General features: G+C 43.9%; 1 long non-coding RNA gene across 6 annotated transcripts in view; it reads right to left on the reverse strand.

The window, feature by feature from the left end:
* LOC140685784 (uncharacterized) overlaps positions 1-24,489 on the reverse strand; it is a 185,048-nt gene that overhangs the window by 75,189 nt on the left and 85,370 nt on the right. Inside the window, exons 3-5 of one of the 6 annotated variants that reach the window (XR_012059221.1) lie at positions 9,958-10,229; positions 9,737-9,859; positions 9,023-9,072 (exon numbers count right to left, since the gene is read on the reverse strand). The exons of 2 other annotated variants lie outside the window; for them this stretch is intronic. This is a non-coding gene — a long non-coding RNA (uncharacterized lncRNA). Of the gene's footprint in view, positions 1-9,022; positions 9,113-9,736; positions 9,860-9,957; positions 10,230-24,489 lie in introns of all 6 variants that reach the window. 3 more of the 6 variants (XR_012059216.1, XR_012059219.1, XR_012059220.1) reach the window with 3 other exon arrangements.

The raw sequence follows: 24,489 nt of genomic DNA on the forward strand, positions 1-24,489 counted from the left end.
CTTGGTGTGATTACAATTCCAATTTAGCAGGTGAGGGGACTGGAGCCCGCTGCCAACCTGACATTCCACTTAAGCGGAGGAGGGTCTTCAACACCAAACTAACTCCTCAGAGGTGCATCTCCATTTTGCATAGGTCATCCCGTGGGCAGCCGGTGCAGGTCTTCCAACTCTGCTTTTCTTTCCAGCTGCCTGCCATCTGGCACTTTCCCTGCCAATTAGCACCCCAACCACAGTACAGCAGGGGAAATCCAAAAGGGTGAGCCTCGGTGGTTAGTAGCGGAATTGTGTGGTTTACAAGCTTTGGGGGAAAGGTTCTTTTTTTATAGTTTGATAAATGAAGAAAGTCACATCTAAGCAGTGACATGAGTATTTTAAATTATATTTGGAGTTCAGTTGTCTATTATCCCGTCCTCCCACTAACAGGTAATTGAGAATGGATCATGGTATTTAAGGAGTGTTCTAAACCACAAGGTCCCACTCTATAGCACAGGAACTATAGTCAATACATTGTAATGGCCTATAATGGAAAAGAATAAGAAAAAGAAAAAAAATACATATATATGTATATAACTGAATCACTATGCTATACACCAGAAATTAACACAACATTGTAAATCAACTATACTTCAGTTAAAAAAAAAAGAAGTGTTCTGAACTTCAGGGAGATTAAAGTTCATTTGTATGCTAAAGCGGTGAGCATGTTTCTTAGAGTCATATCACAACTGCTATTCATCCCAGCCACTACCACCAAACTGCACTACTCTCTGCTGTCTCTCATCAGACGGAGTCTCGTGGGCAAGTGTTAACTCGTTGCTGAGATGGAATGACTGGCATTCTCGACCGAGCAAAGCAGAGAATACACACAAAGACATCAGATCAGTCATTGGATTCCAGGTCAGACGCCTTACATCTTTGCTCAGGCAAGTTCATGTTAGCTCAGACCAAGAATCCACTAGTGGGAGAAGTAGTGTCTATTTTTGAAACTGGTTTGTGATGGAGGTGAGAGAAATCACTCAAAAGATCCAATAAGTTGGATTTTAAAATCCAGTAAAACATCTGCATTTAGTCCCAACTCACAGTCTACAATCATCTTTTGTTTTCAGTCAAGTCCTTATATAGCATCTTGACTACATTAACAAGGGCTACAAAACTTGTAAAAACCAACCCTGCAAAAAAACAAAAAAACGAAAACAATCCCTGCAGAAAGATGGAGAAGCAGTACTCTCCCAATGGTGTTCTAGAAAACAGTTTGGCAAAATACAGCAAAGGTCTTTAAAACACTCATCATTTTTGATTTAATAATTGCACTTCTTAAAGTCCATTCTTAGGAAACAATTTGTAAATGCAAATAAATATGTTTCTTACAGTGTCTGCATAGATGATGACACAATTGGAATCAGTGAATGTTCCCAAAATGAATAACCAATAAATATTTATTGTGCAGCTACTTGGTACAGATACTATTCCAGGCAGCTCTTCCTCAGTAAAAGGAGGGCAGGAAAAAGGATGGACACAGCTGGCCTGGGACAGGTGAGGGTAGTGGAGGCAGCTTGGGAAGTTTTCTTCAGGTTGCTGAAGTAATTTGTGATAGAGCCCACCAATTAAATACTCCATAACGCCTAAAAGCCATATTCATAAAAAATTTCAGGGGGAGGGAAAAGGGCTTAGAATATCATATCCCATGAAAAAGCATCATGCATACTTGTGCGTGTGTGTGTGTCTTGTGTTGTGAGTATCTGCAGATCTCAAGTGTTTGGGATGAAATGCACCAGTGTCTGTAACTAACTAGGAAATGTATAAGAAAACAGACAGACTGATCAACAGAGGGACAGACAGACAGCGATGTGCTAAAGCAAATATAGGAAAACAATGATAGAATCTCAATGGCAACTATATGGGTGTTCACCATACAATTCTTTCAACTTTTATGTATGTTTGAAAGTTTTTTGTTGATTTGTTTTATTGAAGTATAGTTGATTTATAATGTTGTGCTAGTTTCTGGTGGACAGCATAGTGATTCAGTTACACACACATATATATATTCTTTCTCATTATAGGTTATTACAAGCTATTGCATATAGTTCTCTGTGCTATACAATAGCACCTTGTTTATCTATTCGGTGTACAGTAGTCTTTACATGCTAATCCCGAACTCCTACTTTATCCCTCCCCCACCTTTCCCCTTTGGTAACCATTTCTTTCCTATGTCTGTTTCTGTTTTGTAAGTAGGTTTATTTGTATCATATCCTAGATTCCACATGTAAATGATATCATATGATATTTATCTTTCTCTTTCTGACTTGCTTCACTTAGTTTGATTATCTCCAGGTCCATCCATGTTGCTGCAAATGGCATTATTTCATTCTTTTTACGGCTGAGTAGTATTCCATTGTGTGAAATACTACTTATTTATCCAATCATTCAAAAGTCCACAAAGGATAAATGCTGGAGAGGGTGTGGAGAAAACGGAACCCTCCTACACTGTTGGTGGGAATACATTTTGGTGCAGCCACTATGGAAAACAGTATGGAGATTCCTTAAAGAACTAAAAATAGAGTTACCATATGATCCAGCAATCCCACTCCTGGGCATATGTCCAGAAAGTTTTTATAATATAAAATTAAGGAAAAACACATTTTTATGTCCATATTCACACAAACATGTACAAGTACCAAAATGTTCAAAGTAGTCACCTTTCAGTGGTGACAACAAGAGTGATTTTTTTTTAATTTTGTCTTATACATTTATATGTATTACCCACTCCATGAGGCCCCGGCCCCAACAGGTGAGTGAGAATTTAGTCTCCCTGAAGTGGTCCCCACTTGCTTCCAGGGGCCACCCTGACTGTACCCTATGATAAACTCCTCTGTTTCTTCTCCCGCACCTTGTTGGTGTGTGCCCCCTGTAGTAGCTCGCTCTGTGATAACCCCACCTTCCTGGGTGCAGGTGGCCTCTTCTATCTGGAACTGCTCCTGCCACCTCCTCTACTCAAGGGCAAGGACATCACTCAGCTTTCCCAGTTCTGCCTACACACTCCCTGAGGCAATAGCCCGTCCTCTGCTCTCCACGGCGCCTCTACAGCACCTGCACTCAAATCTCAGCTCCAACACCTACCAGTTGTGGGACCCTCAGCTAATTGCTTACCCTCTCTGGGCTTTAATTTCCTAAACTGCAAAACTGTGAAAATATCAGTCCCTAGCTCATAACGTTATTATAAGAACAAAATGAGTTCACATCTAGTATTCAGAAAAGTACCTGAAACCCGTAAGTTTGTTTTCTATGTCTGTGAGTCTGTTCCTTTTCTGGAAGTAAGTTCACTTGTGTCATTTTTTTAGATTCCACATATAAGTGATACCATGTGACATTTGTCTTTCTCTGTCAAGGGGAAAGGGGGAGGAGGGATAAATTAGGAGTTTGAGATTAACAGATACTAACTACGATATATAAATAGATAAACGAGGTCCTACTGTATAGCACAGGGAACTATAGTCAATAGCTTGTAATACCTATAATAAAAAAATGTGTGTGTGTGTATATATATATAACTGAATCACCATGCTGTACACCAGAAACTAACACAACATTGTCAATCAACTATACTGCAATTAAAAAACAAAAGAACAAACAGAACAGTATCTGGGATGTAATGGGCGCTATGCCAGTATATCATTATTATTGTCAATATCATTACCATTACTAGTATTACCACCATATCTATTACTACCACTTATAAAACATGAGTAAGGCTTATCTCCTGAGTCTTCCTTTCTTGCTCCAAGATTTACATCTTCTGGGGATAATGGAAGACTGGGACATTCACTCAGTGGCAAACCCCCCTCTGTCCACCAGAGTTCAGTCTCATCTCAAAGCCTTCAAAAGACAACCCTAAGGAGTCTGACACGGATGTTTTTCTCAAAGGCTCTGCTAGTCAGTCTTATCATGGTCATCATGCTAAATGTATTTTCCAAATTTGATGTAATAAATAGGTGCTACTTTCATAATGAAAAGAAGATGGTGGCTGTGAGCGTTCTTAATAATTGCTATTAAGAGTCTGCAGGAGTCTATGGGGTGCCACAGAAATCAAACAGACTCCTATCGCAAAGTCTGTACGTAGTCACTGGTTATCCTCAAGGTGTCTGTACAGCTGTTTGCAAGGCTGCACTCGGACGTTCCAATCCCTTCTAGGAAACAGTTGTCAGAAGTCGTAGATGCTGTTTTTCTGAGATATAAAAACAATAGCAATTTGCTATTTTTATCAATTCCATCTTTGCTGGGCCTATCATAGCCAATAATTTGAACTAGGGTAAAAATAAGAGATTACTTTTGTATTCAAAGTTCATATGGTCGAAATCCTAACCTTTGCCAAAAAAAATTATTTTAAATAGAAAAGAATCGTTTGTTTCTGGCACAGGAATGTCATTCAAACCCTTAAATTCAAAATAACTTACACTTTTCCAAGCTCCACTTATTTTTCCAAATAAACAAAGGTATCTTTTTCTAAATTGTTTCCACCCAACTTTTGAAACATGCCCACTAAATTTCTCAAATATGACATGTTTTATGTGTTTTCCAGGTGTTAAGAAATGCCAGGAAACCAACCTAGGGAGTAAAAAGAATTCATAGATCTGGTTGGTGAGAGAGAATAAATAATGACCCTTCTACCTTCCAGCAAATGTAAAACTCTTTATAATTCTTCAGGTACCAGTTTAATAGCCATCAAAGCTGTCTTACTTGGTTATTTCAGAAATTCAGCTTGCATGTGTGAGCAACAAATTGCATTTATCTTTGTGAATATACAAATGAGTGCATTATTTGACTCAATCAGTGGCTCACCTGTCAGTAGAGGAGACATTTTGGAATAAAACAAAAAGCCTGGTATTGTGAGAGCTGGAAAAGTCCCAGAGGATCATTTTATCAAAACCCAGAGAGGTGATGAGCTCCCTCAAGTTCACGCAGCAAGCTGGTCCAGTGGGGGCTGCCATCTTGGCCTCCCCTCCCCGACAGCAGGACCTCTGTACTGCACTGGGCAGTTAGAATGCAACCACTGAGAGAAGAAATGCCTATGAATTCCTTTTCCCTACCCTGCATCCTTATGGAATATAATGTGGTGAAGTGAGAAGAGCGCAGGCTTTGGAACCAGATCTACCTAGGTCCAAATCCAATGCTACCAGTTACTGCAAACCCCGAATAACACTGAGGGTTTCTTTATCTTATGGTGAGACTGTGAGAAAAGAGAGATGAGTACCTCATATACAAGGTTCTCGGTAGTAGTCAGGATGATGATTATCTGTCTATAGCTGAATACATCAACTAGATATTTGTTAAATATATTAGACATACAAGACGTATACATTTGACATATAGAGATATAATATATATAACCTAGTATATGTGTGTATGTATATATAGATGTGTGTGTGTACAGATATAGATATATGTTACTAATGCCTAAAATTCCTATTTTTGAATGAGTGAAGGAATAAATACTTACTTGTTCTGAGAAACATTTAAGCTATGGGATACCTTGATTACATCTTCTCCCTCCAGAGATTAACAGCTATATTTTATGAAAATTCACTCTAAAATTATATTCTTTGCTAAAAGCAAGCTCCATTGTGTCAAGACTCCAAGTAATGGCTGGAGCGTGTCCTATTTAGGATGCCGTGTCCATGTATGAAGTTTCACACCCATTAGATTTACATCTTCAGAGAAGCAAAAATAAATGATGTGAGTCTGTGACTGTATCCCAAGCAGATGACTGAACACTTTACTTTCTTGGATCTCACTAGGGCAGCCCCTAGAAGTCTTTCTTGAAACACAAACCTTATGTTCCCTTTTTGTCTTTAGGTTTTATTTTTCTAAGAAAAAGGTAAGAGCCTGGGACCAAATATCCATTCTGTAAAACCACTTTTTCAGGGACAACTTTTTAAGACCAAAGAAGATCTCAGAGCATGGCCCGCCACCCTCTTTCCTGGTTTTTCCCGCTGGTCAGCTGGACATCACGGGCATTAGCCACCAACACTGCCACTCTGGCATGGTTTGCCACTTTTCAGGGCAAACCATCCCATCCCTGAGGCTGTTCTTATCATTAGAAAACTTCTTCCCAAAGACTCCCACCAATGTTTACGCTCTGAAGTTGCACAGGCTGGATAAACTCTCTAAACCAGCTCTTGAAACATTGGAAAACACTGCCAAGCTCTTCCTACAACCTGCGCACCCTAGTTAAGTACCCCCCAGTTCCTCTAGTCACTCTTCCTATGAGAGACCTCGGCTAGACTGAGAACACCTGGAGATCCGCTTGGTACAGTCACATAATGGCATCTTGAATACAGCAGAAGCTCAATAAATATTTGTCAAACAGATAGATGAATAATTAAATGGTTTTCGAAAACTTCTAATGTATTCATTTACTCAACAAACAGGCATAGAGGGCTAATAACATTCTTGTATAAGCAAAAGGGATCCAAAGTTAAGTAAGAAACAGTCTGTGCTCCCAAAGAATCCATGACTTTCAAAAACATCCAAAACAGAAACAGACTCACAGACATAGAAAACAAACTTATAGTTACCAGAGGGTAAGGGGGTGGGAAGGGTTAAACTGGGAGTTCAAGATTTGCAGATACTAACTAATATATATAAAATAGATAACCAATAAGTTTCTACTGTAGAGCACAGGGAACTATATTCAATATCTTATAGTAACTTACGGTGAAAAAGAATATGAAAGTGAATATATGTATGTTCACATATGACTGAAGCACGGAAATTGACACAACATTGTAAACGGACTATATTTCAATAAAAATATATATACAAAAAACAGCCTCTGTAAATGACTGTTATGGGTCAACATGCAGTATGTGCTCTAACACAACGTACAAAGTGTAGAGATGTCCTTGAGGGTCTCGAGGGAGGAGCAGCACTTGCTCGAGCAGCAACAGGGAAACCCACGCCCAAGCGACCGGCGTGGGTAAACCCCCAGTGATGATCTGTCTGGGTTAATGTAGCACATTTCCTATTCCTCTATAGCCCCACAACTGAACACTATACTCCAGTCAGAGCTTTGGCCGTGCAAGTCACAAGGAAAACAGCATCTCTCTTAAAAAGTCGTAATTCTTCTAAGAGTGCATTTTACTTTTAGATTTACTTTTTTGGTAGCCATGTCTCATGACTGGTTTCTAGGGAGGGCATAGTCACCTCAAACCACTGAAACATTTATTGCAATAACTACTCTTTGCTAAGCCCCACGCCTGCCAAGTTGCATTGGTACAACGGACTAATTTTTCACTTTCCTCAAATATAGAAATTTCCCACTATTACATTTCGTTTCATTCCTCCGAACTCTCACTCCAGCCACCACCACTGAACTATTACAGTGTCAGACCCTTCCTTGCTGAAGAATACAGAACAGAGTATTGAGATTCTGCACTATATGATCAGGAAATTTGGGAGAAAGTAAAAGTTGGAATTTTGGTGAGGCCAGCATTCCAAAAGCAGCTGTCATTTCTGACCTTTCCCTGTTACACTGGAATCTAATCAATGTCAACGTTATTTCTGTCGTAGGGAAGAAAGCCACCGAGGTGTGATGGCTGCGTCCCTGCATCCCTGGAAGGCTCCCAATTTCTAATATTCTGTCTCCTTCATTGTATAAATCAGCAAAATGTCCTAGAAATTACAGCACCTTACTGTCTATATTTACTGCATCGCCCACTGTCTGTCTCATAAATGTTCCCTGTGTCCTTTGTTAGATAATTCATCCCCAATTTTCTCTGAAAAGATTAATAAAGAAGATTTGAATGATTCCATGAGAAGTCCTCTAAAGTGCCAGTGAGACTCGGAGCTAAAAGTGAACTAGAAATCTTGGCATGCTGCATTCCAGCCCTTCACCCTCCAAGAGTTTGCGAGGTAAAATGGGCCAAGCCATCTGAGACTTCCTTCTCCACTGCAAAATATGCCTAAAGCTTCTTATTCCATTTCTAAATGGTTTTTGGGGGGGGGGGCGGGTGGAGGAGGGAAGAGAGGAGGAGATGGGAAACAATATTATCTCTTTTCTATATCACAGCCTTTTATACACATAAGCCCATTTAATACTTATAATTTTGAGGGGAATCTGAGCACCCCTCTTTTATAGACAAAGAATAATGAAGCTTAAAGGATTTTAGTACCTTCTCCCAACAGCGTACAGAGCCCAGGTCTGCTAGGCCTTGAAGCCCTTACTCTTTCCATGTACTACATATTTGATAACTAGGAAAAATCTAAACTTGGAAAAGAATCTTGGTGGATAGCTCATCCAGTTTGTTTTTCAGATGAATCAACAGAGGCTCAGAAAGGACCAGAGACATTGGCAACGTGCTGGAGTTAACTAATGGCAGAACCGGAACCCAGGTCTCCTGAAACCCCACCCCGTTTCCTTCCTCCAGCACCATCCTCGGGGGACGACTCAGTGGGAAGGATTGCTGAATCAAGGTTCACCTAGACCCCAAGGCCAAGCGGAAAAAAGGTGCTATTAATTGCAGAATACTACTTCAAGATGGTAGCAAAGTGACGTGAGGGCAAAGATTTGCAAATAATCTAATGTCAGATATAAAAAGTAAAGAGAGAGATATTGACAAGGTGACAGATAAAAGGTGTCTGAATTAAACTATGCACAAAAAGCAGAAGTCAATGTGGTGGGCAAGCTTGGAGGAGTCTCGTGGAATCCCTTTCCCTGAATTCTATCTGAAAACTCCCTGAACCAGAAAACCAGTACCATGACTGCCTGATAAGATGGTTAAATGGACAGTTTGGGGTGGGAAAAAAATGAGGTCACCCTGAAGAATTCTATCTGATGTGCAATATCGTGAACCAGAGGTTAATTTTCTGGAGTTTTTTTTAAGATAATTAATCTCTTCCGTATGGTAATTGGCAATAAAAAATAGCTCCTTCTATAAAACCACCTAAAGAGAAAATACATAACAGAAGAATTATCAAAAAAAAAACTGTTCAAGAAAAAATACACAAGTGACAAAAGCAAGTTCCTTACCAATGATGGAAATATTTGAAGACGGAAAAATTCCAAGAAATATTTTCCTTCTGTAAGTTGAACAAAGTGGGAGAATCTGGAGGTGGTGCTCTATAAAAGAGTATGCTTTTTATTTAAATGCATTTTCAAAATGTAGGATGCTGATGGAAATGCTACTTATAATTAATCAGCAAATAAGACTTTAGAAAATAAGACTAGCCCTTGGAGTCAGGCTACTTTTGCAGCAGGATATTTGCCTCTAATGTGATCATTGGTAGTTAAAGTTACTGGATTCTGTTTGTTCCCGAGGAGCCAAGAGGCATTTATATTCTCTTCTCTCCAAAAGTAAACCACAATCAAAACTAGGTTGCAGATGCTGTTTGAAAATAATGACTAACATCTGCACAGCCCCGTTACGGTTTAAAGAGCAGATTCACATCTATTATCTCATTTGATGCACATGAAAATTTGTGAGGCAGATATTATTTCCCCATCAAGGCTCAGAGTTTGAAGGACTCGGCTAAGGATACACAATGGCTGAGTGACAGACCTCAGGCTCCTTTTCCGTTCCCTGCATGCTGCCCACCCAGTACACCATCAACCCGGACTACAACTGCCCTCAAAACACCTGTGAGTTCCGAATCTCCTGGAATCCAGTTAACAAGGATCTGCAATGGTCTGCTTTTGTGTATTTGTTTTTGGCGGAGGAGGGGGGCAGTTTGAGGGAGCACTTACTTTGAAGATGGAAAAGATGAGCAGACAAATATCATTCTGCACATTAAGGGAACTCCTTTGCTTGGTGTACAGCTATTCTGATCTGCACTTTTCTGGATAATCTTTTGTTGTTCAAATAGGAATCTAAAGTCAAGATAATTATCAAAATACAAAAATCAGTTTTGTTCAATGTAGTGTTTCATTACTGTGTGAATTCGGCTGCAAGATTTTTAAATACTTACAATTTTTTAAAAAAGTGAACAAAGAAAGAATTTCTGGTTAAGCAGAAAAGCAAATTAATGAGAAATGCCATTCACAAACTAGTGTCATCACTGCACAAAGATGCTCTTTGAGTCTATGGACAAATATTGGCAGGATTCTTTTTCACCCTTTCACTTATTTCTCATCTTCAGGACTGAGAACTACAGCCAGAAAGTGAGATGTCCATTAGGAATTTTGGGTCATTTTTTTCAAACGTATTTGTACTTAATGCTGGAGTCTGGGCATGTCAAACCTGGAATTGAAAGAAAAAAAGATCCCTCTGTCAGTATGGTTATTTAGAGTGTTCATGGGGAGAGAGAGGAGAGGGCAGGAATTTCTCCAAAGGGGAGGCTCCTTGGTCCTGCAATTCCTCTTGGTGAAGGACAGCTAGTTTGGGATAGTTTGGTTCCAGGTAATCTCTGAAAGCAAGCCTTCAAGTAGGAGTCCTGAAGTCTGTAATAGAGATCAAATGTAATGAGAGGAAACTTTGTTGGAATCCAAAGCAGACTTTTCCTTCCAAGAGTTTCTGCACTTAAAATCACAGTATAATTTTGTTTACGAAGAAAGAAAGATATTCTGACTCAAATAAAACAGATTTGATATATGATCCTCAGAAGCAAATATTCCCCCAGGCTATTAAGGCAATAAACTTGAGAGAAAGTGATTTTTACATGGAAAAAAAAAACTCCGAGATGAAGGAACATATAATTAAAGTTGGATCTAGGCAATATCAACTTTGAAACAACAAAATCAGTCAAATAACCAAGATTTATCTTCTTAATGCCAACAAAATGCGCCTCCCACATACACACAGCCCCATCCCACTAAATTATTTAATTGATGTTGGTGGCCATATTAGATTGCTCGGGCCACCATAACTAATTATCACAGACTGAATGGCTTAAACAATAGAAATTTATTTTGTCACAGGTCTGGAGGCTTAAAGTCCAAGAGCAAGGTGTTGGCAGGTCTGGTTTCTTCTGAGGCCGCTCTCCTTGACTTCTCACTGTTTCCTTACACAGTCACCCCTCAGTCTCTGTGTCTGTGTCTAATCTCCTCTTCTTATAAAGACCCTGGTTCTACTGGATTAAACCCATTACAGAACCTCATTTTACTTTAATTACCTCTTTAAAGGCACTATCCCCAAATGCAGCCCTATTCTGAGGTCCTGGGAGGACTAGGACTTCAACATGTGAATTTGGGGGGACACATTCAGCCCATTAACATTTCACCCTCTAGTCCCACATGTTCTTTTCACATAACAAAAATACATTCGCCCCATCCCAACAGGCCCCCTCCAAAGTCTTAATCCACTCCAAGTTCAAAATCTCATCTAAATATAAATATAAATCATGTATGGGTAAGACCTAAGGTAGGATGCATCCTGAGGCAAATTTCCTCTCCAGCTGTGAATCTGTGAAACCAGACATGTAATCTGCTTCCAAAATACAACAGTAGGGCAAGCAGAGCATAGACAATTCCCATCCCGGATGGGAAAAGTCAGGAAGAAGAAAGGGGTGGCAGGTACCAAGCAAGTCTGAAAACTAGCAAGGCAAATTCCATTAGATTTTAGGCTTGAGAATAACCCTCTTTGGCTCCATTCTCATTCTCTGCATCTACCGGAAGGCAGCCCTTCCCCAAGGCCCTGGGCACCAGTTCCACGCCATAAAACCAAGGGGGAAGCAGCCCCAACACCCACCCCCAGGCCTACGTCCTCTAAGCCTGTGATGGCAGCCCTGCTCTGAACTGCCTTCTGGGCCTTTGGAGAAACATGTTCACAGCCAGGTAACTCTATTGATCCACCCTGTAAAGTCTCAAAAGTCCAACAGCCTTCCTTCATTTTGTCCTGTCTCTCTCCCGTCTCCCCACTTCAGTCCAAGCTGGCATCAATTCTCTTGAAATGGTTAATTGAACTCATGAGTCACACCTGTGGTTTCTTTATAATCAAATGATTGTCCAGCAACACCCTTGATGGTCTCTCCAAATCATGCTTTCTTGTTTTCTGCAATACTGATAGGCTGAGAATTTCCAAATCTTACAGTTCTGGTTCCTTTTGGCTTAACAATTCCTTCTTTAGTTCATCTCTCACCTCTCACATTTTACTACAAGCGGTCAGGGGAAACATAGCAGTACCTCCAACACTTTGCTTAGAGATCTCCTCAGCTAAACATCCAAGTTAATCATGGACAAGTCCTCCCTTGCAAAAAACACTGGAACACAACTCGGCCAAGGTCTCTGTCCCTTTATTATAAGGATTACCATTCTTCAGTTTCCAATAACGTGTTCCTCATTTCCATCTGTGACCTCCCCAGAAGCACGATATTTCTATGAATAGTCCCTTCAAGGCAGTCTTGGCTTTCCTGACATCACCTCAAAACTCTTCCAGCCTCTCCCCATTACCCAGTTCAAAAGCCACCCTCACATGGGTAGGTATTTGTTACAGCAGCACCTCCACTTTCCAGCACCAAAATCTGTTATCAGTCAGGGTTCCCCAGAGAGACAGAACCGACAGTTTTAAGGAGCTGACTCCCACATATGACTGTGGAGGCTGACAAGCCCACAGTCTGCAGGCGAGGCTGGCAGGCTGGGGACCCAGAAGAGAGCTGCAGCTTGAGTCTGAGATGCGGTCTGCTGGCAGGCTTCCCTCTTCTTTCGGGGATGTCAGTCTTTTCATAAGAGGCCTTCAAATGATTGGATGAGGCCCACCACATTATTAAAGGTGCTCTGCTTTACTCAAAGTCTATTGATGCACTAACCTCATCTAAAAACTATCCTCACAGGGTCATCTAGAATAATGTTTAACTAAATATCTAAATGTTGTGGCCTAGCCAAGTGGACACATAAAATTAACCCTCACAGTGACACATTGTTATTTATTTCCTAATCTTCAGACTGAACTCATTCAAGGGCCAGAGGTGAACTCAAGCATATAAATGAGAAAAAAAGCACGGCATCCTGATGAGAGTCCTGAATTAGGAGTTAATAGAGATATGTTTTCTGCTAATTGATTGGCTCTATGATGTATCTGCTGTCATTTTTTTAATTTATGAAATGGGAGTAAAATTAATAACCCCCTCATCAGAGATCAAATGTGATGATGAAATACGAAGCACTTTGAAATGTTAGTTATTAATGATAATATTAATTACCACGAAATGCTTGCCTCACACTTTCAACGGACAAAGTCTGGAAGGCAGCAAACTTGGATGTCTATCTGGATCAATATCACGATGCCCTGCATGGGTGATCAGGTGGCATCTCTCTTGCTCTTACCCCTCTCTAAAGCCCAAACTTCAGCTATTCCCATAGACAATGAAGTCTGGCAGCAGTAAAGCCTATCTTAAAGCTACCATGTGAGCAGAAGCAAACGTCAAGTCCTCCTTTACCAGTGATATGGCTTCTGTTCTCCCAATGACATTGTGACCAACTCCATCGACATTTGAGAAAGGTGGTCTGCAACTCAAAGACCCTATAAAATGTAATCAAAGTCATATACGTGGAAAGAGAGACCATCATTATTAGTAAAATAATCTCCTTTTTTTTTTTTAAGTGAGGAGGGAACTTCTCCTTGCTCCACCGTCTGGGATGAGTTTTTGAAGTAGAAATAATCATTTAACTTTGTCTTTTGAGGTCAGTGAGATAGAGATCTGAGTAGGGCATTTTTGTAGTTTTAATGCTCTTGGAAAGAAAAGAATAGAACTAACCAGCTGCCTTGCCCTGGGCTCTTTTCCCATACATTGTCTCTCACTTAGCCTTCCCCCCAAATCCTGCAGCATAGAAATTATCTCTACATGGGAACAGCTATGGGGGTTGCCAACAACTTGGGAAATAGAGACATAAAGTTAATAGCAGGGTTAATAATAGCACCACAGACACCAGATCAGAGCTGGGATGTTGAAAGTTAACTGGAAAAAAATACACTATTAATAACTAGAGACATTAATATAATTGAAGTTAAGTAGGGGGCACTTGGTAATTCCTGGAAGTGGAGGGAGGGAGAGTCACAGAGTAGTGCCCATGCCAGAAGGGACCAAGGGGGAGGGATTCCAGGTCCAAGGTTCGATATGTCCAGTCTCTGTGACAAATTTAGCTCTATTATGAAAATGGATGGAAGAGGCCACTAGAGCCCAAGGCCACTGGACACTTATACTGCATAATCACCTTATCATACTCTGACAGCATCTGCATCAAGTAACCTTCCAATTATAATTTACTTTCCCATGTAACTTTCCCACAAGAAGAGAAAATGCCATTTGGGTCACTGCAAGTATTTTGGCCATTATGCTAGGTATGACTCCTGTTCTAATTTAATACATTGACGTTATGGTTTTTATATCAACCTTTATGAATTTGGCTAATGTGAGTCTGCCTCAAGAAATGGAGCACTATCTTGACGAACCAATCTAGTAACAAGTTGCCTCAACTCTCTTACCCCGTAAAACATCTTAGCGGACTGACAATGAATTCTGTTTAGTCTTTCTGTCCAATTCTATTTGAAATTTCAACACTATCACCTATTTACCTTCCTTGAGCCTGAGTTTCCTTTTCTGCAAAACAGGGAATGCTTGCCAGAAATTAAATAAGACAATGTAAATAAAGTAGATAGCAAGGTCATCAAGATAGGAACTCAATTGTAGGAACCCAATTAGTGTTAGTTCCCTTTTCTTCTGGCCCCCATGAGGGCATTTTCCTGGAGGCTGAAGCTAGGGAACACTCCATCTAAGGACTCTGGTTCCTCTAAGTCAAAAGTGCTCCACTTCCTAAGGAATGCTTCCTCATTCAACCAAGTTTCCAATTGTCAGAACGTCTCCCCTACCTGGAGTTCCCCAAAACAGAAATATAGGAAATGTTAGGGAACACTTAATGACCAGCAGACTTTATCAGTTTAACAAACGTGCAAGAGTCGGAAGTGATGTGGGTCCTGATACAGGGAAGCTGCCCCAAAAGCTGAATCACAATAATTACATGGACGCCAAGGGGATTGCCAGTGAGTTTTCTGGGTCTGGCAGAAATCCCCATCACTGACAGAAATCCACCAACTCCAGGAAGAGGACTTCATACAGTGGTCATGCTGAAGGCATTTGGTCTGGGGACCGTGGTAGCTGGGAATACCACGGGTTCAAATGCATTATTGCTGCTCTGAACAAACTGGGAGGTAATGACAGAGACCTACTGAAAAGCAAGGAAAATCTCCAAGGCCACTTCCTCCCAGGATATATGCTTTGACATCCAAGTTGGCCAGGTTGTCAGCATAGCAATCCTTGAAGCATGCTGTCTGTGACACGGATGAACTCCTCCTTCACTTCTTGAATGTTTCAAGATGTCTCTTTATAGCAACAAACTAAGATTAATGGGCGGGGGGAGACCCAGAGCCAAATCTTACCCCAACAGGAACTGTGCAGCGGAACACGAAGCAGCCCAGAGAGTTTGGCTGGGAGGACTGCCGAGATGGCTGTCAGAGCAGCAGTGGAAAGAATCCGCTTCCCCTGGCAGGGATTGCTCCCCTCTCACCTCCTGGAGAAAGAGATGCATTTCCTAGAATAGAGGCAAAATCTCCCTCGATCCAAGGTCACAGACACCTCCGTCCAACTTTGTTTCCGTTCACACACAAGGAAATAAAGACACTGACGCGGTCTGACTAAAGATGAAATGGAAGTGGTCCAAGTGTCAGTTTGGGGCCAAGAAAGCTCTTTCCAAATCTGGTCTCAGAGTTTCGGGTTTCTCCAATGATTTAGTCCATGTTCTCAATGAAAAGAGGCCTGGACGTGGGAGGGGTGGAGAATTAGAGATGGAGTAGCGGGAGTGCAAGATAACATTCAAGACCTCAAGTTGTGGAGTCAGACAACACAGGCTTCAGATCCCAGCTGTGCACTGCTAATGACTGTGTGATCTTAGGCAAGTAACTTAACCTCTCTGAGCCCCAGTCTCCTGCAAAGGGAAGCCTGATACTCTCTTTCTCACAGAGTTGTTGTGGAAATTAAATGAGATAACATATGCAAAGGTGCATAACACAGCCTTGATACATGGTAGACGCAAGCCAAATGTTAGTTTCCTTCCTTTCCAAATTACCTTTTTAGAATTTCTGAATGCATTCACGCCGAAAAGCACTGCTGAGACGGGTGTCTTCAATTATACTTTATAGAGAATATGAAACATATGGGAGGAAGATATTGATCCCAAGCTGCCAAAATTATTTTTGTGGAAGGAAAATTCAGAATCACTCCAGATCCACACTGCACTCTTAGCTGCAGGTGTGCCTACTGCGGCTTTGACACTATTAACTTGAATATATTCATTATGACATAAATAGAATTTGGGGAGCAACTTCATTCAGGTTGGAGCTGTGAGTGGCACCATCTTTTGCAGAATCACTCCACTGGGTATGTATCAACACAGTGGAAAATGTCAGACTGAGGAGAGGAAGTTTTCTCTCTGGGATCCGAACACCTGGTGTGAGAAAATCGAACGGAAAGGTGATGGCAGAGAAGGAGAATAATTCTTACTCTTTCTATGTAATATATTCAAGCAAGTGTGCAAAGCAATAGATCTTCCTGTTAGTGTTTTTATTTGATACATGTTTAATGGTCTTTCACAATAATCCGTGGGGCATATCTGCATTGAAATGGTAAGTTTCTCAGACATGCACAGGTAAAAGAGCATTATGAACCTCGTAAGATAGTGCACCTCCACCTGCTGAGAGGCAGGTGGCTAGTGGGGACTGTGAAACCGCAGTGAGATCAGAGGGAGAAAATTAGCAAAGACTGATTTTCTACTGTGTCCCTGGCAAAGTGTTTGGCACTTAGAGACATTTTATCACTTGAACTTCACAGCAGCTTTATGAGGTCAGAGCTACCCCAGCTCATTTTAGAGATAAGGAAATTGAGTCCAAGGAGATTAACTAAGACTCAGATCAGAGCCCAGATCTGTCTAATTCCGAAGCCTAGCTTTTCCACTGTCCCACGCTGCCTGCCCAAGGATCTCAGACGGGCTCTAATTCACCCTCTCTCCCTTGCTTTGTGGCTGAAGAGTCCTCAGCCCAGGGAGGTGAGGCACATTGCTTCAGGTCAAACAGTGAACTCATCTTGAAGGCTGAAGCAGACCACTCCTCGGATGCCGGCACAGTTCACTCTCCTCCATGTCTCCCAAGTTAGAGACCCCTGGACGCAAGCATCACAAACCTGCTTTTCCCCAGAGATCCCAGCTCAGTAAACGAAAGCCCCATTTACCCACCTGCTTCAGACAACCCGGAGTCCTCCTGGATGCCTCCCTTTCTGTCACGTCCGCCATCTGATGCCCCCCCACATCCCCACCCCACCCCACCTCTCTGCTGCCACCCTGCTTCATCCGAGCTCCTAGCCACAGCACTTGCCTGGCTGTTGTCGCCTCTTAATTGGTCCCTTTGCCTCTGTCCTTCCCTCCCCGCATTCTGTCCTCTGCACAGCGGCTCCAAGAGCATTCCTTTCTCTCTCTCACTCAATCCTTCATCTCACAAATTCTTGTGAGCGCTTACTGTGTGCCAGGCACTGTTTCAAGTGGGAATTCAGCAGTGGTAAAATAGGCTAGAATCCCTGACCTCATGAACCTTACATTTTAGTAGAGGAAACAGACAAGTAATAAGATAAATATGTAAAATGTAGAGTAAGTTACATTGTGACAAGTTCCAGGGAGAAAAATAAAGCAGGGAAAGGGGCTGAGAGTTTGGATAGAATGTGTGGGGAGGCTTCTCTAAGAAGGTGGCCTGGCCGAGGTCACCTGGAGGAAGAGAGGAGTGAACTCTGTGTGCGTCTAGGAGAAGGATGCTCTGAGCTGAAGGAACACGGTACATAGTCCTAAGACAGGTAAGAGGAGATGCCTTTGCAGGGAGCCCTCAGGGCCACAGTTACCATTTGCTAAGCCCCACACGCAGCCAAATATTCTAGTGCTTTGCATTTATTGACTTCTTATTCTTATTAATCAACAACCCTCAAAATATCCTCAATTTTTAAATGAGGAAATTGAAAAGTTCAGCGGCATGTCCAATTTCACTGTGCTCCGGCTGCCTCTCTGCTGATCCAGATTTGCGCTGGGCTACTAAGTCAGGACGTGTCTTCAGTGAAACTTTCTTAGCTACAAGGTCAACTACGGGTTGAATTATGGCCTCAGTTCTGAATTATAAAGAGCTGCTCAGAACAAGCCATGAGCTCAGACCCAAAGCTCAGCCTGGACCACAACCGAGGTTGGGTTCCACTCTCTGATGAAACAGATTTCCAGGGACCTCAGATTCTTCATATGAAATCAGACTGGATGTCACCAACTGGTCCCTGGGTCAGAGGAGCCCTCAGAGACCATGCAATCCAACATCTGTATTTATAGCAGGTGAGACAGTCCCAAAGAGGGCCATGACCAGTCCCCTCAGTCACTTGGAGGTCAAAGGCAGAGCCAGGACTCCCAGCCAATGCTCTTCCCAGAAGAATATCTCCGTCCATAGAGTGTGTGAATTATTCTGCCTTGGCTTTGAGGCATTAAAATGCAGAGAAGTGAATAAAAGCTTGGGTAGGGGTTCCAGCTGACTCCTGAAGGAACCTTCCCCACCCTGGCGTGATGATCTGACTCTCCTCACACCAAGGAGTGGGCAGAATGGTGACTCCCAAAATAACATGTTCACGCCCTGATTCCTGGACCACAAAATAACACTTTCCATGGCAAAAGAGTGACTATCACTTTACATGGCAAATCAAGTGATTAAATTTATGATACTGAGAGGAGGAGCTTATCCTGGATTGTCCTGGTGGGTCATTCATGCAGTCACACATCTCCTTCTAAGAGAGAAACAGAGGGAATTCCAAGACAGAAGAGGGGAGGCCCCGTGATGGTGGAGGCACAGATCGGAGTGATGGGGCCATGAGCCAAGGAATGCTGGGCCACCAAGAGCTGGAAGACAGAAGGGATGGATTCTCCCCTAGAACTTCCAGATGAAGCTCAGTCCTGTCCACACCTTGCCTTCAGTTTCAGCCCCATGAAACTGATTTCAGACTTGGAGACTCCAGAGTGTGAGAGAACACATTTCTGCTGTTTTAAGGCACCAAGTTTGCAGCGACATGTCACAGCTGCCCAAGGAAACCAGCCATCCCTGAACTGCTGGCTTCTCGCTGTCATCAGGGGCTCCTGCCTGCCTACCTGTGCCCTCGGCCTGTTGGCCTCAGAACCCACACCCCACATGCCTCTTCTTTCCTGCCCTCTCAGCTCTCCCCTCAGCTCAGACCCCTCTCCAGCTCCCACTCTCTTCTCTCCTCCTTTCTACTCATCCCTCTCAGCTCTTCCAGTCCCTAGAAGCTCCATTCCCATAAGCTCCGCCTGAGGGCGCCCCCAACCCTGCCTACCAGAGACAACGTGGCTGAAGCCTCTTCCAGCAGCGCCACAAATCTTCATTAGGAACGTAATGGTCACTAATGCGCTGGAACCAGGCGGCTCTGCTAGCCCGCCCTGACAGTGGCAGTGATGGATGGCAGCCCGGCTGCCCTCCCCACCTGCCATCACCTTGTGCTGAGGTTTCTGAATGAAAGAAAGTGTGAGGGAATTGCTGGTGAGAAGAATCCGGGCTTGGTCAGCATGGGGTCTGGAGCCCCCTGTTTTAGAGACAGCCGAGCTCTTTCTAGGTACTAGGGGGAGCTCCCCCACATCAGCCAAGCCCCTCTGTCCACGCAAATTAGGACAGAGGGACCCGGGCAAGCCTGCCAAGGAAACAGAGGACACCCAGCTAATCCTGAATCTCAGATAAACAACAAACAAGTATGTTCCATGCAATGTGTGGCACACAGTGATACTAGAAATGTATTCATTTTTTTATCTGAATTCACATGTTTGACTGGGTGTCCTGCATTTTTACTTGCTAAATCTAGCAACCCTGGACCTGGGCATCCAATGGGTAGCTCCAGACAGTGCCCTCTGCCTGTGACATCACAGCCTACCTGCCCAGGCCACTGAGAGCTGCCTTAGGACAGAAGCCAAGTTCTCTGTGGCGTCTGAGTCCTTGCCAGAATTCTAGGAACCTCAGGCAAGCATGCTCATGCACGGAAACTCAGGCCGAGCAAAAGAACTGATTTGCTGAAGTTGCAGCCATGGGAACCAAGAGACGTAGAAGATGGCTCGGAAAAGCTGCGTGAGGTTCCAGTAATGTACTCAATCCAGCCCACACGCACTCCGCCAGGCGCTCACTGCCACTGCAGAGCTGAGAAAAGCACAGCCTGTGTCCTGAGGGAGGCAACGAGGATGCTACGGAATTTTCCACCCTAATTAGCCTGGACTCACCCCCAGTCCCTGAATCGTCTTCTCTGCACCTCCTCCCAAGCATCCCTCACCTGCAGCGCATCACCCCTACCCCACGCCGAGCAGCACTTCCGCTACTTTGCTGCTCTCTGCATCCTGCCCTCATTACTATCTCCACTTTGGACCAGTGCCCTCTATAAACTTGCTCTGTTTCAGGCCATGTGCCTCCCCACAGCCACCTTTCTGGCTATGAGACATCGCAGTCCTGACGGAGCAGCTCTTCTTACTGCCGTTGACTGCCACCCCTTTGCCTGCCTCATTCAGACCAAACTCATCGGCATGGCACTTGGAAAGCTCCGAGGTCGGCTCCTGCCTCATCTCCAGCCAGCCCACATGAAACACCCAGTGCTGCAGGCAGGTGGGATGACAAGCTGTTTCTAGAAGTCTGGATTCCTTCCTCCTGCTCATCTTGGGAATCTGGGACTCAGAAAACTGAGACAGGAAAAGCTTTGGCTACACCGTCATTAACCAAGTCAGCTCGGCATGCCTTGGGGGTGTCTGTGACCCATCAGGGGATGCTTCCCCACCTCCTCGCCAACAACTAAGATTCTGTGGCTTCGGCCCTACCTGGATGGGTCAGTGTCAGGCAGGGTAGGGCCCCCAGCACAGCACGGGGCTGAATTTCAAAGCTGGAGACTTCAACTTCTCCACTCTGCAGGGGTCGTGGTGGGCCTTACCAGAGACGTCTGTCTACAAAGGAGGATCAGCGAGAGGAATCCTCATTCTGCTCCTTAAGGCTATGGTTGTACATCTCTCCTCACTCTGAGATGATGTTAAATCTCTGCCAACCCCAATTCTTCTCAGGGTTCGCCTCAACCATTCCTCTCGGACAATACCAAGGTAAGCCAACTGCTCTAAGTCACAAACCCCAAATCTCTGACTTAACCCAGCAAGGGTTTATTTGCTGCTCATTTCAGTCTGGGGCGCTCTGCCCCACGCAGTCATTCAGGGACCCAGACTCCTTTCATGTTGTGGCTCTAACCTTCCCTAGGTCCTTGGAATTCTTTCTACTGAAAAGGTAAATGAGGTGAGGATTGTAAGTGTTGAGCTCTATTTCAGAGTCTGGTTCTCAGGACCCCAAACTGCATATACACACATCAGTTCTGCTCACACTGCATCAGCGCAAACTCAGGCCGATGAGAAAGGAGCCTGGACAGCGCGGTCTTGTGGTGCTCACAGGTACCCAGGAGAGGGCAGGGCCAATCAGCCCCAGCAGCATCTCCACAAGGAACTGCCCTCCTCTCTTGTGCCCAGCATGGAGCACTGCTTTGGTGGTGGGAACCTTTGAAAGTAGAGAGGAAGGATGTATTTGAACCTGAGAGCATGATTCCAGAGTACTGGACTTAGAATCAGGGCATTCCCTTTCACTTTTTAGGACCAATACAATGTTATTTCTCTTCCCACTTCTACAAACTCTATTCCCAAATCTATAAAATGTGGCCAAAAATATTAGATTCTATAGAGTGGCTGCGAAGATTAACAAGAAAACCTATGCAAAATCAACTACCCCAGGACCTGGTATGGATGGAAAAACTCCTCTCTGGGTGCTAACGTGGGTCCAAGTCTGTCTTCTGGCGTCTACTTGATCCGCATAAAAACACTGACCTCTTTGACTATAAACCTGTGGGCTGGGACACTCAGACATCACATCCTATCAAGAGCTGACCAAACAGAAATGAATTAGTGAGCTGGAGAATTCGATATCATCCCTGTTTTACTTTCTCTCTAACAAAACTTTGAAAATGTTTTCCTTTGGTATTAAACCACTTGATCTTGACTTAGTATTCCATGGCCTCAGCCGCCCTGGAGCTGTGCGGTTTGCACACGTTGGACCGGGATCTGACACTGGGATCTGGCATTCAGTTGAGGAGAGCCTTTGAAGGCTGAATGAGACTTGGCTGCTTGATTTGAAGGTTCTTCCAGGCTTCAGGCGTCCCACTAAAGGAGGCACAGCTCTTGTGGGAAGAGGTTAGCTGGGCAGAACAGACTGGCAGGAGTTTGAGACAGCTTCCTCCTTGCCTCATGATTTGAAACCAAACCAGCATAAACCTACAGTATAATCAGAGCTTTGAGAGGCTCTCAGAACCGAATCCAGTCTCTACAATACCCAGGAAGGAATGGTGGGATGTCAGTGGGGTCAATGTCAGCTCTACCTAATACTCAGCTGAGGCCCCCGAGCCCAATGTGGGACACAGGACAGGAGTCAGCGGGACTGACATGACTGTATACAGAGCAGCGAAGACCATGGGTTCTGCAGCAAGGGCATTTAAATTCGTGTTTGCTACTTCTCAGCTGAGTGACCGTGAGCGAGCCGGTTACCTAACCCCTCTGACTGAGTAGCCCCATCTCAAAAATGGAGAGCAGAAGAGGACCTCCATCATCATGCTAATGTGAAGATTAAGCGAAAGAAATTCAGGAAGCTCTTAAAAGTAGCTGGCATTCGGCAGTTACACAGTGAAGTTCATCACTGTTGCCGTTAGTAGCAGTAGTAGCAGTAGACATATTATTATCACAAAAGGTATCTTCACTTGGTTACTGACGTGCTCACTGGTGACTTAGGTCCCGAGTCTGTGCAAGACCCTGGAGAGACATCATTCCTACCCTGGAGCTGCCACAGTCTGCTCCGGGAACAATGAAAGCAAAGAAGATGCTGTTTGGATCCAAGCAGCTGGAGGTGATGGGACAGCACGGATGGGAGCCCCCTGACCTAACCTGTGGGCACGATGCTGCCACACGTTTTTAGTCCACAAAGGACTGGGATGGCTGATGGAGGAAACACAGAAGCCCCGGGGTCCCTGTGTGAAAGGAGAGGAGGCTGGAGACAGGAGGTGGAGTTTGAATGGGCTGTGTGATGAGGAGTCCCAGTGATGCTCAGAACCACGGACACAGATCGTGGGGGTCCCCGCTCCTGCCCCCACGCACCCACCCACCCTCTGATGGTAGAACAAGAATTCTAGAGTCTCAAGACTGGGAGGGACCTTCAAGGAGGAAGTGTGATGTCCTAGGTGGGTTCTAAAGAAACATCATTTCATTTCTGAAACCAAGCTCAGTCTCATCCTCTATCACGTGAGGATACAGTGAGAAGGCAGCTGTCTGCAAGCCAAGGAAAGAGCTTTCACCAAAAACCAACCTTGCTGGTACCTTGGTCTTGGACTTCCCAGCTCCTAAAACTGTGAGATAATAAATTTCTACTGTCTAAGGCACCCCATTGTGGTATTTTGTTACAGCACCTGAGCCACTACGACGGTTCAGATACAAAGGACATTACTTGGTTCATGTTCACAAACGCTTGGAAAGTGCTGACCAGGTCAACCCATCGCCCGACCATCCTTGACTCTCCTGTCCAGCAGGCATCCCCGCGGATGTCCATCCACCTCTGAGCCAACGTGAGAGGGCCAGCTCACTCCTTTCCTGGGCGGCCCCGTCTGTCACTGAGTCTCTCAGGCTATTAAAAACAATTCTTCCTTTGAGCCGAAATCTGTCTCCTTGGAATTTCCACTCACTAAAACAGCACCACACATTCTGAAGCAAACTTCTTTCCCATTCATTTATTTTTATGTTTTATTTGGATTCTCTGAAGGCCCTTCTCTGAGCAGAGCTCCAGCCTGGCTGCTGGTGGAGTGGAGACAGAAACAGGCCCAGGGCACAGCTCCTGCCACCAACAAAACTTGGGGTCTCATGGTGAAAACACACGAACGCACGAACAGCATGTTTGAGAAAGAGCCATGAAGATGGCCCAAGGGCCTCAGGGGCTGTGGGCCAAGAGAACAAAGCAGAATTCTGTTTCAGATGGAGGTTCAGTGGCTGGACGGGCAAGGGGGACTAACAGGAGGGTGGTCTGCTTGGATGGGGTCAGAGCTCAGCACTGAGGAAGGGACCACTGCATGACCAATGGTAGCAAGTAGCCCTGTATCTGGAGAAAAGTGAGAGGATTCCAGGAAGACATCCTTCCCAAAGAATCAGAAAAGGAAAAGTTAGGAAAAAGCAGACAACTAACAACCAACAATATAGGCTATTTCTGAGTTTATTTAATTAAATTCACATAAGTCAGGTGACTGTCAATGGTCCACAAGGCCCTGGCAATACAGGGAAAAAAAAGCAGAATTCACTGGTCACCTTTGACCAAGAAGCCACACGAAGCAGTAACTGTGGTCAGGAACAGAGTCATGACCCAATACGGCAGCTCTTGTGAGAGCCACACAGCTGGA

This window comes from Vicugna pacos, chromosome 15 (assembly GCF_048564905.1).
Source record: "Vicugna pacos chromosome 15, VicPac4, whole genome shotgun sequence".
NCBI classification, from domain to species: Eukaryota; Metazoa; Chordata; class Mammalia; order Artiodactyla; family Camelidae; genus Vicugna; species Vicugna pacos.